The sequence below is a fragment of the Oncorhynchus keta genome, unplaced genomic scaffold (genome assembly GCF_023373465.1).
Source record: "Oncorhynchus keta strain PuntledgeMale-10-30-2019 unplaced genomic scaffold, Oket_V2 Un_contig_2347_pilon_pilon, whole genome shotgun sequence".
NCBI classification, from domain to species: Eukaryota; Metazoa; Chordata; class Actinopteri; order Salmoniformes; family Salmonidae; genus Oncorhynchus; species Oncorhynchus keta.
The window spans coordinates 88,148-104,285 of record NW_026283402.1 but is presented as its reverse complement, the minus strand read 5'-3'; the positions used below and the strand labels follow the sequence as shown (position 1 = coordinate 104,285).

Below are 16,138 nucleotides of genomic sequence, written 5' to 3'. Positions count from 1 at the left end.
ACAGATATATTACCTATCTGTTTTTCCACATACGGTACGGATATATTACCTATCTGTTTCTCCACATACGGTACAGATATATTACCTATCTGTTTCTCCACATACGGTACAGATATATTACCTATCTGTTTCTCCACATACGGTAAAGTAGTAGAATCATTATCTGATTCCTAACAGGGGCTTGATCTGTATTTACACTAAAGCACAGTTCAGATCACTTAGATATGTTGCACTTTTCAGTTTGAAAACAACTTTGCACCACAGGTCTTTGACTGTGTTTCTATATTTCACTTCCTCAATTTTACATTTCTCATAAGGAGGGATCAAAACCTCTGCCTCAAGTGACCCCATGATCGTATATTTTCCCACAGAGGCACCATAGCATGTTTCAATTTCAAAACAATTTTCAGTTCCAAATTCTGCAGCAAAGAGTCTGAGAAGTAGAGGTTGAGATAAATTTGCCAAATCTAATTTCTTGATTGAATTGCCCCTTGTAAACACGTTTGGTTCCACGGTATACGGTTTTCAAACATTCATTGGGGTTATTTTTTTCTTTCAGAATATGTATGGCATCAGACAGCAGGAAATGCCATGCATAGAAATCAAATGTTTTTGCTTTGTATTTATCTTTTCCCACACAAACTGCATCATTGAGTGTTTTGTAAAAAACACCAGAGTACAACTTGATTGCAACAATATGTTCAACTGTTAGTTCCCCATCAGATTCTTTGTTGTCAGTAGCCTCATAATGGTCTGTCCAACGAGTTCCAAAGTCGTCCATATTGGCTGTAATCTCATCTCTCAGGTACACCTTCACCTTAGTCAACATCGCTGGAACACAGCCCTTGTACGCATCATCGACAGATGAACGTGCCATGTCCAGAACGGTGTCAGGCCTCACCTTGGAGAGGAGGAAAAGGATTTAGCCATTTCACCTTTTTAGGATTTAAAACTCAAAGGTGATCCTAGTTATTATCAGGTTACAGCTCTCTGGTGCTTATGGCTGTGATGTTACCGAGTTGTCTTCACTTTGGTGCGCCTCCCTCCCTCCGGACAGTCATTTATCCTGTATCTGCTATTTGCATAACTAAAATGCCACTTCAGTACAGGTCTCATTCATACAATACAAACTTGTGACTGTCTCCCATTGGCTGTTTTTACTAGTTAGTTTTGAATCTGTTGATCTTTATTCCTCTGCCCTTTTTTGGAAATGGATCATTGCCCAAGGAAGATGAAACCGGACATTTACATGCCACTTGACATCATGTTCTACTCCATAACTCTATACTGAGTAGGACAAGTTTCATACTGTATTGTAGCTGAGCTTCTACTGTTGTCAGTACTCAGTGTGTTTTAGCTCGTTGCCTCTAAATGAACAAAACAGCATAACATATCTTTTAAATCTTGTTTTGAGTGCTGACACATTAATCTTATGTTTTAACTTACATTGCTGCTAGACACTCACCTATGCCCAATTACAAAAAGTAATGTATGAACAACTAATTGTAACTCTAATGTCCCTAGGCGATGTTTAACGGGGGTATCTTCTCTCTAACTCACTCATGACCATGATCCCCTTCACACTACTTGAACAATTTCAGGCTTATTCACTATTTAAATCCTAAAATCTCATAGGATGCATTTGCTCTCCGGTTTACATTAGCTCTCCAGGACCAGGTGAGGTGCCCACTGAGAGAGGTAGCTAAAAATAGTGGGTCTGTTTTATGCATGAAATGCTGACCCCTTCTGGTAGTTGTGGAGAATGCACAATGTAATCATTTGTCGAAGGTGGTCTTTGAAAACCATTGAACTGCTTTAATCATGCTCAATGATGTTTTATTGATGCTACAGGGCAAGTGCTGAAAATGTATGATAAAAACATCATTAACTCTAAATTACACCACATTAGATAATACATTTTTCCATGTAGGCACAGTAACAGTTAATGCTACAGTACACATAGTTACAGTAAATGCTACAGTAAATATAGTTACAGTAAATGCTATAGTAAATATAGTTACAGTAAATACTACAGTAAATATAGTAACTGTTAATGCTACAGTACATATAGTTACAGTAAATGCTACAGTAAATATAGTAACAGTTAATGCTACAGTAAATATCGTAACAGTTAATGCTACAGTAAATACAGTTACAGTAAATGCTGCAGTACATATAGTTAATGTAAATATAGTTACAGTAAATGCTACAGTAAATATAGTTACAGTTAATGCTACAGTAAATATAGTTACAGTAAATGCAATATATGACCAGACCTGGGTTCAAATACTATTTGAAATCTTTCCTGTATTTGTGGGAGGGAGCGATGGTGGATGGGGAAGCCAGGTGTTGCACTAAAAACTGCATTTCATATTTGACTGAAAGCAGAACAGCTGTGTTGCTGTTTTAATTTGACTCTCCTTGGAGTGGTCCAACCATCTGGCATTTCAGGTCACTTTTTCCTTTCTTAGTACTCTGCAATTTGTAAACGACGTCACACCAGAGGTCTTTCTTGTCTGTTCTCTTCAGCACCTCTGTAATTCTGAACACCTCGTAGGGAGGAATCAGCACCTCCTTCTCATGAGCCATCTGAGATGCGTACTCCCCCAGTGGGGCACCAAAGTAGGTGGTGATCTCAAAACAGGAGCGATTTCCAAAGCGTTCACCAGCGATTTTCTTGTCTAAAGAGCTCGAGGTGAACTGTCCGAATTGCATCTCAGTATTTCGGACTCCGTGGAAAGACATGTTGGTTCCTCGGAAGGTTTGGAAACACTTATTATTCTTGTTCAGGATTCGTAAAGCATTGGTCAGAAGGAAGTGCAGGGAGTGCTACTGGAATGTTGTGGTGTAGCTCTTCTTTTGAGTACGAGTGGCCTCGTTGAATGACTTGAACATTTGGGAGTATTCAGTCACATACACCTGGATTGCCAGGGAATAGTTTTTAGACAGTTTTCCTTTTTTTGTGTAATGGTCCTCAGCAGCGGTCCAAGCCTGGTTGAAATCTTTGTTCTCTCCTCTCTCGTTTGGCAGGTAATAGTCATGCACCTTCCCGCGCATCTTATCCTCACAGCCCTTGTAGGAGTCATCAACAGAGTCTGGAGCCATGTTTAAAGGGATGTTGGATTTTAGACCATGCAGAGGGAAACTGACCTTTAGTGAAAGGAAGAGAGAAAAATAGACAAACAGGTATGACACAAGAAAATGCTAATAAAATGATGATGAGAGACAAGATGTAAGGCTGGCCATCAGTCATAATGTCTTCAAACTTTGTCCATACTAAACTTGTGCCTGTTATTTTGATAATTGAATCGCTCTCTCACTCATATTCAAATGCACTCAAAATAGTGTTGTATCTTACCGTCTTTGTATCCACACTCAGAGTCAAAGCATAGAAGACACACAGCACAGAAAAGGTTAGGATGTTGTCTGTCCCCATGACTTCAACAGCACCTGTAGTAAAACAACATGTACAGGAGACAAATACCAATCATCATAACAATACAAACACATGATACAACATAGCTTTCATCATAACAATACAAACACATGATACAACATAGCTTTCATCATAACAATACAAACACATGATACAACATAGCTTTCATCATAACAGTACCCAACATGATACAACATAGCTTTCATCATAACAGTACCCAACATGATACAACATAGCTTTCATCATAACAATACAAACACATGATACAACACAGCTTTCATCATAACAATACAAACACATGATACAACATAGCTTTCATCATAACAATACAAACACATGATACAACATAGCTTTCATCATAACAATACAAACACATGATACAACACAGCTTTCATCATAACAATACAAACACATGATACAACACAGCTTTCATCATAACAGTACAAACACATGATACAACATAGCTTTCATCATAACAGTACCCAACATGATACAACATAGCTTTCATCATAACAATACAAACACATGATACAACATAGCTTTCATCATAACAGTACCCAACATGATACAACATAGCTTTCATCATAACAGTACCCAACATGATACAACATAGCTTTCATCATAACAGTACAAACACATGATACAACATAGCTTTCATCATAACAGTACCCAACATGATACAACATAGCTTTCATCATAACAGTACCCAACATGATACAACATAGCTTTCATCATAACAGTACCCAACATGATACAACACAGCTTTCATCATAACAGTACAAACACATGATACAACATAGCTTTCATCATAACAATACAAACACATGATACAACATAGCTTTCATCATAACAGTACAAACACATGATACAACATAGCTTTCATCATAACAATACAAACACATGATACAACATAGCTTTCATCATAACAGTACAAACACATGATACAACATAGCTTTCATCATAACAATACAAACACATGATACAACATAGCTTTCATCATAACAATACAAACACATGATACAACACAGCTTTCATCATAACAATACAAACACATGATACAACATAGCTTTCATCATAACAGTACCCAACATGATACAACATAGCTTTCATCATAACAATACAAACACATGATACAACATAGCTTTCATCATAACAATACAAACACATGAAACAACACAGCTTTCATTATAACAATACAAACACATGATACAACATAGCTTTCATTATAACAATACAAACACATGATACAACATAGCTTTCATTATAACAGTACCCAACATGATACAACATAGCTTTCATTATAACAGTACCCAACATGATACAACATAGCTTTCATCATAACAATACAAACACATGATACAACATAGCTTTCATCATAACAATACAAACACATGATACAACATAGCTTTCATTATAACAATACAAACACATGATACAACATAGCTTTCATTATAACAATACAAACACATGATACAACATAGCTTTCATTATAACAGTACCCAACATGATACAACATAGCTTTCATTATAACAGTACCCAACATGATACAACCCAACATAGCTTTCATCATAACAATACAAACACATGATACAACATAGCTTTCATCATAACAGTACAAACACATGATACAACATAGCTTTCATCATAACAATACAAACACATGATACAACATAGCTTTCATCATAACAGTACAAACATGATACAACATAGCTTTCATCATAACAATACAAACACATGATACAACATAGCTTTCATCATAACAGTACCCAAACACAACATGATCATAACAGTACCCAACATGATACAACATAGCTTTCATCATAACAGTACCCAACATGATACAACATAGCTTTCATCATAACAGTACAAACATGATACAACATAGCTTTCATCATAACAATACAAACACATGATACAACATAGCTTTCATTATAACAATACAAACACATGATACAACATAGCTTTCATCATAACAATACAAACACATGATACAACATAGCTTTCATCATAACATACAAACACATATACAACATGATACAACATAGCTTTCATCATAACAGTACCCAACATGATACAACATAGCTTTCATCATAACAATACAAACACATGATACAACATAGCTTTCATCATAACAATACAAACACATGATACAACATAGCTTTCATCATAACAATACAAACACATGATACAACATAGCTTTCATCATAACAATACAAACACATGATACAACATAGCTTTCATCATAACAATACAAACACATGATACAACATAGCTTTCATCATAACAATACAATACAACATGATCATAACAACAACATGATACAACATAGCTTTCATCATAACAATACAAACACATGATACAACATAGCTTTCATCATAACAGTACAAACACATGATACAACATAGCTTTCATCATAACAATACAAACACATGATACAACATAGCTTTCATCATAACAGTACAAATGATACAACATAGATACAGTAAAACACATGATACAACATAGCTTTCATCATAACAATACAAACACATGATACAACATAGCTTTCATCATAACAATACAAACACATGATACAACACAAACACATGCTTTCATCATAACAATACAAACACATGATACAACATAGCTTTCATCATAACAGTACCCAACATGATACAACATAGCTTTCATCATAACAGTACCCAACATGATACAACATAATCATAACAATACAAACACATGATACAACACAGCTTTCATCATAACAATACAAACACATGATACAACATAGCTTTCATCATAACAATACAAACACATGATACAACATAGCTTTCATCATAACAATACAAACACATGATACAACACAGCTTTCATCATAACAATACAAACACATGATACAACATAGCTTTCATCATAACAATACAAACACATGATACAACATAGCTTTCATCATAACAATACAAACACATGATACAACATAGCTTTCATCATAACAGTACCCAACATGATACAACATAGCTTTCATCATAACAATACAAACACATGATACAACATAGCTTTCATCATAACAATACAAACACATGATACAACATAGCTTTCATCATAACAGTACCCAACATGATACAACATAGCTTTCATCATAACAATACAAACACATGATACAACATAGCTTTCATCATAACAATACAAACACATGATACAACATAGCTTTCATCATAACAATACAAACACATGATACAACACAGCTTTCATCATAACAATACAAACACATGATACAACATAGCTTTCATCATAACAGTACCCAACATGATACAACATAGCTTTCATCATAACAATACAAACACATGATACAACATAGCTTTCATCATAACAATACCCAACATGATACAACATAGCTTTCATCATAACAATACAAAACATGATACAACATAGCTTTCATCATAACAATACAAACACATGATACAACATAGCTTTCATCATAACAATACAAACACATGATACAACATAGCTTTCATCATAACAATACAAACAACATGATACAACATAGCTTTCATCATAACAATACAAACACATGATACAACATAGCTTTCATCATAACAATACAAACACATGATACAACATAGCTTTCATCATAACAATACAAACACATGATACAACATAGCTTTCATCATAACAATACAAACACATGATACAACATAGCTTTCATCATAACAATACAAACACATGATACAACATAGCTTTCATCATAACAATACAAACACATGATACAACATAGCTTTCATCATAACAATACAAACACATGATACAACATAGCTTTCATCATAACAATACAAACACATGATACAACATAGCTTTCATTATAACAATACAAACACATGATACAACACAGCTTTCATCATAACAATACAAACACATGATACAACATAGCTTTCATCATAACAATACAAACACATGATACAACATAGCTTTCATCATAACAATACAAACACATGATACAACATAGCTTTCATCATAACAATACAAACACATGATACAACATAGCTTTCATCATAACAGTACCCAACATGATACAACATAGCTTTCATCATAACAATACAAACACATGATACAACATAGCTTTCATCATAACAGTACCCAACATGATACAACATAGCTTTCATCATAACAATACAAACACATGATACAACATAGCTTTCATCATAACAATACAAACACATGATACAACATAGCTTTCATCATAACAATACAAACACATGATACAACATAGCTTTCATCATAACAATACAAACACATGATACAACACAGCTTTCATCATAACAGTACAAACACATGATACAACATAGCTTTCATCATAACAGTACCCAACATGATACAACATAGCTTTCATCATAACAGTACAAACACATGATACAACACAGCTTTCATCATAACAATACAAACACATGATACAACATAGCTTTCATCATAACAATACAAACACATGATACAACATAGCTTTCATCATAACAATACAAACACATGATACAACATAGCTTTCAGTACCCAACATGATACAACAAGCTTTCATTATAACAATAAAACACATGATACAACATAGCTTTCATCATAACAATACAAACACATGATACAACATAGCTTTCATCATAACAGTACCCAACATGATACAACATAGCTTTCATCATAACAATACAAACACATGATACAACATAGCTTTCATCATAACAATACAAACACATGATACAACATAGCTTTCATCATAACAATACAAACACATGATACAACACAGCTTTCATCATAACAGTACCCAACATGATACAACATAGCTTTCATTATAACAATACAAACACATGATACAACATAGCTTTCATCATAACAATACAAACACATGATACAACATAGCTTTCATCATAACAATACAAACACATGATACAACACAGCTTTCATCATAACAATACAAACACATGATACAACATAGCTTTCATTATAACAATACAAACACATGATACAACATAGCTTTCATCATAACAATACAAACACATGATACAACACAGCTTTCATTATAACAATACAAACACATGATACAACATAGCTTTCATCATAACAATACAAACACATGATACAACATAGCTTTCATCATAACAGTACCCAACATGATACAACATAGCTTTCATTATAACAATACAAACACATGATACAACATAGCTTTCATCATAACAGTACAAACACATGATACATAGCTTTCATCATAACAGTACAAACACATGATACAACATAGCTTTCATCATAACAATACAAACACATGATACAACATAGCTTTCATCATAACAATACAAACACATGATACAACATAGCTTTCATCATAACAGTACCCAACATGATACAACATAGCTTTCATCATAACAGTACCCAACATGATACAACATAGCTTTCATCATAACAGTACCCAACATGATACAACATAGCTTTCATCATAACAGTACCCAACATGATACAACATAGCTTTCATCATAACAATACAAACACATGATACAACATAGCTTTCATCATAACAGTACCCAACATGATACAACATAGCTTTCATACAGTACCCAACATGATACAACATAGCTTTCATCATAACATTAGTCAATACAAACAAACATGATACAACATAGCTACAAACACATGATACAACATAGCTTTCATCATAACAGTACAAACACATGATACATAGCTTTCATCATAACAGTACAAACACATGATACAACATAGCTTTCATCATAACAGTACCCAACATGATACAACATAGCTTTCATCATAACAATACAAACACATGATACAACATAGCTTTCATCATAACAGTACCCAACATGATACAACACAGCTTTCATCATAACAGTACAAACACATGATACATAGCTTTCATCATAACAGTACAAACACATGATACAACATAGCTTTCATCATAACAATACAAACACATGATACAACATAGCTTTCATCATAACAGTACCCAACATGATACAACATAGCTTTCATCATAACAGTACAAACACATGATACATAGCTTTCATCATAACAGTACAAACACATGATACAACATAGCTTTCATTATAACAGTACCCAACATGATACAACATAGCTTTCATCATAACAGTACAAACACATGATACAACATAGCTTTCATCATAACAATACAAACACATGATACAACATAGCTTTCATCATAACAGTACCCAACATGATACAACATAGCTTTCATCATAACAGTACAAACACATGATACATAGCTTTCATCATAACAGTACAAACACATGATACAACATAGCTTTCATCATAACAATACAAACACATGATACATAGCTTTCATCATAACAGTACAAACACATGATACAACATAGCTTTCATCATAACAATACAAACACATGATACATAGCTTTCATCATAACAGTACAAACACATGATACAACATAGCTTTCATCATAACAATACAAACACATGATACATAGCTTTCATCATAACAGTACAAACACATGATACATAGCTTTCATCATAACAGTACAAACACATGATACAACATAGCTTTCATCATAACAATACAAACACATGATACAACATAGCTTTCATCATAACAATACAAACACATGATACAACATAGCTTTCATCATAACAATACAAACACATGATACAACACAGCTTTCATCATAACAATACAAACACATGATACAACACAGCTTTCATCATAACAATACAAACACATGATACAACATAGCTTTCATCATAACAATACCCACATGATACTTTCATCATAACAATACAACATGATACAACATAGCTTTCATCATAACAATACAAACACATGATACAACATAGCTTTCATCATAACAATACAAACACATGATACAACATAGCTTTCATCATAACAATACAAACACATGATACAACATAGCTTTCATCATAACAGTACCCAACATGATACAACATAGCTTTCATCATAACAATACAAACACATGATACAACATAGCTTTCATCATAACAGTACCCAACATGATACAACATAGCTTTCATCATAACAATACAAACACATGATACAACATAGCTTTCATTATAACAATACAAACACATGATACAACATAGCTTTCATCATAACAGTACCCAACATGATACAACATAGCTTTCATCATAACAGTACCCAACATGATAAACATAGCTTTCATCATAACAGTACCCAACATGATACAACATAGCTTTCATCATAACAGTACCCAACATGATACAACATAGCTTTCATCATAACAGTACCCAACATGATACAACATAGCTTTCATCATAACAATACAAACACATGATACAACACAGCTTTCATCATAACAATACAAACACATGATACAACATAGCTTTCATCATAACAATACAAACACATGATACAACACAGCTTTCATCATAACAGTACCCAACATGATACAACATAGCTTTCATCATAACAATACAAACACATGATACAACACAGCTTTCATTATAACAATACAAACACATGATACAACATAGCTTTCATCATAACAGTACAAACACATGATACAACACAGCTTTCATCATAACAATACAAACACATGATACAACATAGCTTTCATCATAACAGTACAAACACATGATACAACACAGCTTTCATCATAACAATACAAACACATGATACAACATAGCTTTCATCATAACAGTACCCAACATGATACAACATAGCTTTCATCATAACAATACAAACACATGATACAACACAGCTTTCATCATAACAGTACAAACACATGATACAACACAGCTTTCATCATAACAGTACCCAACATGATACAACATAGCTTTCATCATAACAGTACCCAACATACAACATAGCTTTCATCATAACAGTACCCAACATGATACAACATAGCTTTCATCATAACAGTACCCAACATGATACAACATAGCTTTCATCATAACAGTACCCAACATGATACAACACAGCTTTCATCATAACAGTACCCAACATGATACAACATAGCTTTCATCATAACAATACAAACACATGATACATAGCTTTCATCATAACAATACAAACACATGATACAACATAGCTTTCATCATAACAGTACAAACACATGATACAACATAGCTTTCATTATAACAATACAAACACATGATACAACATAGCTTTCATCATAACAGTACAAACACATGATACAACATAGCTTTCATCATAACAATACAAACACATGATACAACATAGCTTTCATCATAACAATACAAACACATGATACAACATAGCTTTCATCATAACAATACAAACACATGATACAACACAGCTTTCATCATAACAGTACCCAACATGATACAACATAGCTTTCATCATAACAATACAAACACATGATACAACATAGCTTTCATCATAACAATACAAACACATGATACAACATAGCTTTCATCATAACAATACAAACACATGATACAACACAGCTTTCATCATAACAGTACCCAACATGATACAAATAGATACAACTTTCATCATAACAATACAAACAAACATGATACAACATAGCTTTCATCATAACAGTACCCAACATGATACAACATAGCTTTCATCATAACAATACAAACACATGATACAACATAGCTTTCATCATAACAATACAAACACATGATACAACATAGCTTTCATCATAACAGTACAAACACATGATACAACAGCTTTCATCATAACAATACAAACACATGATACAACATAGCTTTCATCATAACAGTACAAAACATGATACAACATAGCTTTCATCATAACAATACAAACACATGATACAACACAGCTTTCATCATAACAGTACAAACACATGATACAACACAGCTTTCATCATAACAGTACCCAACATGATACAACATAGCTTTCATCATAACAGTACCCAACATACAACATAGCTTTCATCATAACAGTACCCAACATGATACAACATAGCTTTCATCATAACAGTACCCAACATGATACAACATAGCTTTCATCATAACAATACAAACACATGATACAACATAGCTTTCATCATAACAGTACCCAACATGATACAACATAGCTTTCATCATAACAATACAAACACATGATACAACATAGCTTTCATCATAACAGTACAAACACATGATACAACATAGCTTTCATCATAACAATACAAACACATGATACAACACAGCTTTCATCATAACAATAACAATACAAACAGTACATGATACAACATAGCTTTCATCATAACAGTACAAACACATGATACAACATAGCTTTCATCATAACAATACAAACACATGATACAACATAGCTTTCATCATAACAGTACAAACACATGATACAACATAGCTTTCATCATAACAATACAAACACATGATACAACATAGCTTTCATCATAACAATACAAACACATGATACAACATAGCTTTCATTATAACAATACAAACACATGATACAACATAGCTTTCATCATAACAATACAAACACATGATACAACATAGCTTTCAATAACAATGATACAACATAGCTTTCATCATAACAGTACCCAACATGATACAACATAGCTTTCATCATAACAGTACCCAACATGATACAACATAGCTTTCATCATAACAGTACCCAACATGATACAACATAGCTTTCATCATAACAGTACCCAACATGATACAACATAGCTTTCATCATAACAATACCCAACATGATACAACATAGCTTTGATATGATCAACTATTTAAACATTGATAGGAGTTACTGCAATGCCACCATTTAATGAAGCCGTATCATGCAGAGATTACAATGAGGTTTACGGTATCTGATAGCTGGACTTACCAGACTGGAGCACGATAGAGGTTGTTTTGTATTGTTCAGCTTCAGGACATGTTTCTGCAGACGGTCTGCCAAGATCTACTTATACCTGGTCAGAGATCTGACTTTACAAGCAGACATGACCACAAATCCTGTTCCCACACTGAAGCACCAAGCTAATACGTGAACAAAGTCATGCAGATCTTCATGTCTGCACACGTACACATGCATGAGGATGTACACAGCTCTACCTTGGTTCACCACAGGGCCATTTGCAACTAAAAGTGATGCTACTGAGAAAGAGTTAACGTTCCCCCTTTCTGTCTTTCTGACGCTCCCCTCGACCCCAAGTCTACCACTGCACCGTGTGGTCAGTTGTCATGGTCACAGTCTGTCAGGTTGTGTGACTGGTAATGGCATCACTGGATGAGTTCCATACATTTCTCAGTAACACATAGGATTTCCATCTCTTAGAGATATTCTTTATTATAGTGGTGTCAAGACAACAGTTATAGTGTCAAAGTAACCTGTGGATAGACAGTAGATGTTATGACAGTTAACCTGTGGATGGACAGTAGATGTTATGACAGTTAACCTGTGGATAGACAGTAGATGTTATGACAGTTAACCTGTGGATAGACAGTAGATGTTATGACAGTTAACCTGTGGATAGACAGTAGATGTTATGACAATTAACCTGTGGATAGACAGTAGATGTTATGACAATTAACCTGTGGATATACAGTAGATGTTATGACAATTAACCTGTGGATAGACAGTAGATGTTATGACAATTAACCTGTGGATAGACAGTAGATGTTATGACAATTAACCTGTGGATAGACAGTAGATGTTATGACAATTAACCTGTGGATAGACAGTAGATGTTATGACAATTAACCTGTGGATAGACAGTAGATGTTATGACAATTAACCTGTGGATAGACAGTAGATGTTATGACAGTTAACCTGTGGATAGACAGTAGATGTTATGACAGTTAACCTGTGGATAGATAGTAGATGTTATGACAGTTAACCTGTGGATGGACAGTTGATGTTATGACAGTTAACCTGTGGATATACAGTAGATGTTATGACAATTAACCTGTGGATATACAGTAGATGTTATGACAATTAACCTGTGGATAGACAGTATATGTTATGACAATTAACCTGTGGATAGAGAGTAGATGTTATGACAGTTAACCTGTGGATGGACAGTTGATGTTATGACAGTTAACCTGTGGATAGACAGTAGATGATATGACAGTTCACTGCCACCAGATGGCCTCTGTTGTCTCTGCCAGTCAACAAGATGGCTGCTGAAAGCTTCCTTCATAACCAAGTCCCTCCCCCTTTCTCTCCTCACTCATGATGTTGGCCACGTTCCAGGCTGACTACATTGAAGTCACCTGCCAGATCTCACATCTCCTGGATTACTGTTTAACATATATGTTAACCACATCATATGGTATAGCGATCTGATGCTCACTTGTCGTAGCGTCAAACTCAACAGCAATATAGTTGGCCTGGAACGAGACCGTTCTCTCCTTGTTGTGGTTGACAGATTGAGCATTAATGAGCTCTGACATCAGACACAGGAAACTACTAACCCTGACAGTGTTGATCAGATTAGCCACAGAGCTTTTAGTTTCCTATTTGAGACGTTAGTTGCTAAGGGGTGCTACTGCTGCTGCTTACAATTTTAAACCAATCAGAGAACAACCTGAGAACTAACTAGTTGCTTTTTAATGAGATGTAATGTACATCTTCTGTAGATTTACACATGGTGGGTAGAGAGGACAGGATATGTAATATATATCTTCTGTAGATTTACACCAGATTTACACATGGTGGGTAGAGAGGACAGGAGATGTAATATATATCTTCTGTAGATTTACACCAGATTTACACATGGTGGGTAGAGAGGACAGGAGATGTAATATATATCTTCTGTAGATTTACACCAGATTTACACATGGTGGGTAAAGAGGACAGGAGATGTAATATATATCTTCTGTAGATTTACACCAGATTTACACATGGTGGGTAGAGAGGACAGGAGATGTAATATATATCTTCTGTAGATTTACACCAGATTTACACATGGTGGGTAGAGAGGACAGGAGATGTAATATATATCTTCTGTAGATTTACACCAGATTTACACATGGTGGGTAGAGAGGACAGGAGATGTAATATATATCTTCTGTAGATTTACACCAGATTTACACATGGTGGGTAGAGAGGACAGGAGATGTAATATATATCTGTAGATTTACACCAGATTTACACATGGTGGGTAGAGAGGACAGGAGATGTAATATATATCTTCTGTAGATTTACACCAGATTTACACATGGTGGGTAGAGAGGACAGGAGATGTAATATATATCTTCTGTAGATTTACACCAGATTTACACATGGTGTGTAGAGAGGACAGGAGATGTAATATATATCTTCTGTAGATTTACACCAGATTTACACATGGTGGGTAAAGAGGACAGGAGATGTAATATATATCTTCTGTAGATTTACACCAGATTTACACATGGTGGGTAGAGAGGACAGGAGATGTAATATATATCTTCTGTAGATTTACACCAGATTTACACATGGTGGGTAGAGAGGACAGGAGATGTAATATATATCTTCTGTAGATTTACACCAGATTTACACATGGTGGGTAGAGAGGACAGGAGATGTAATATATATCTTCTGTATATTTACACCAGATTTACACATGGTGGGTAGAGAGGACAGGAGATGTAATATATATCTTCTGTAGATTTACACCAGATTTACACATGGTGGGTAGAGAGGACAGGAGATGTAATATATATCTTCTGTAGATTTACACCAGATTTACACATGGTGGGTAGAGAGGACAGGAGATGTAATATATATCTTCTGTAGATTTACACCAG

The 16,138-nt window shown here is 34.3% G+C and overlaps 1 pseudogene; it reads right to left on the bottom strand.

Moving 5' to 3' along the window:
• Positions 1–1,847: 1,847 nt before the first annotated feature.
• On the bottom strand, positions 1,848–13,254 carry LOC118378224 (erythroblast NAD(P)(+)--arginine ADP-ribosyltransferase-like; annotated as a pseudogene).
• Positions 13,255–16,138: the final 2,884 nt, after the last annotated feature.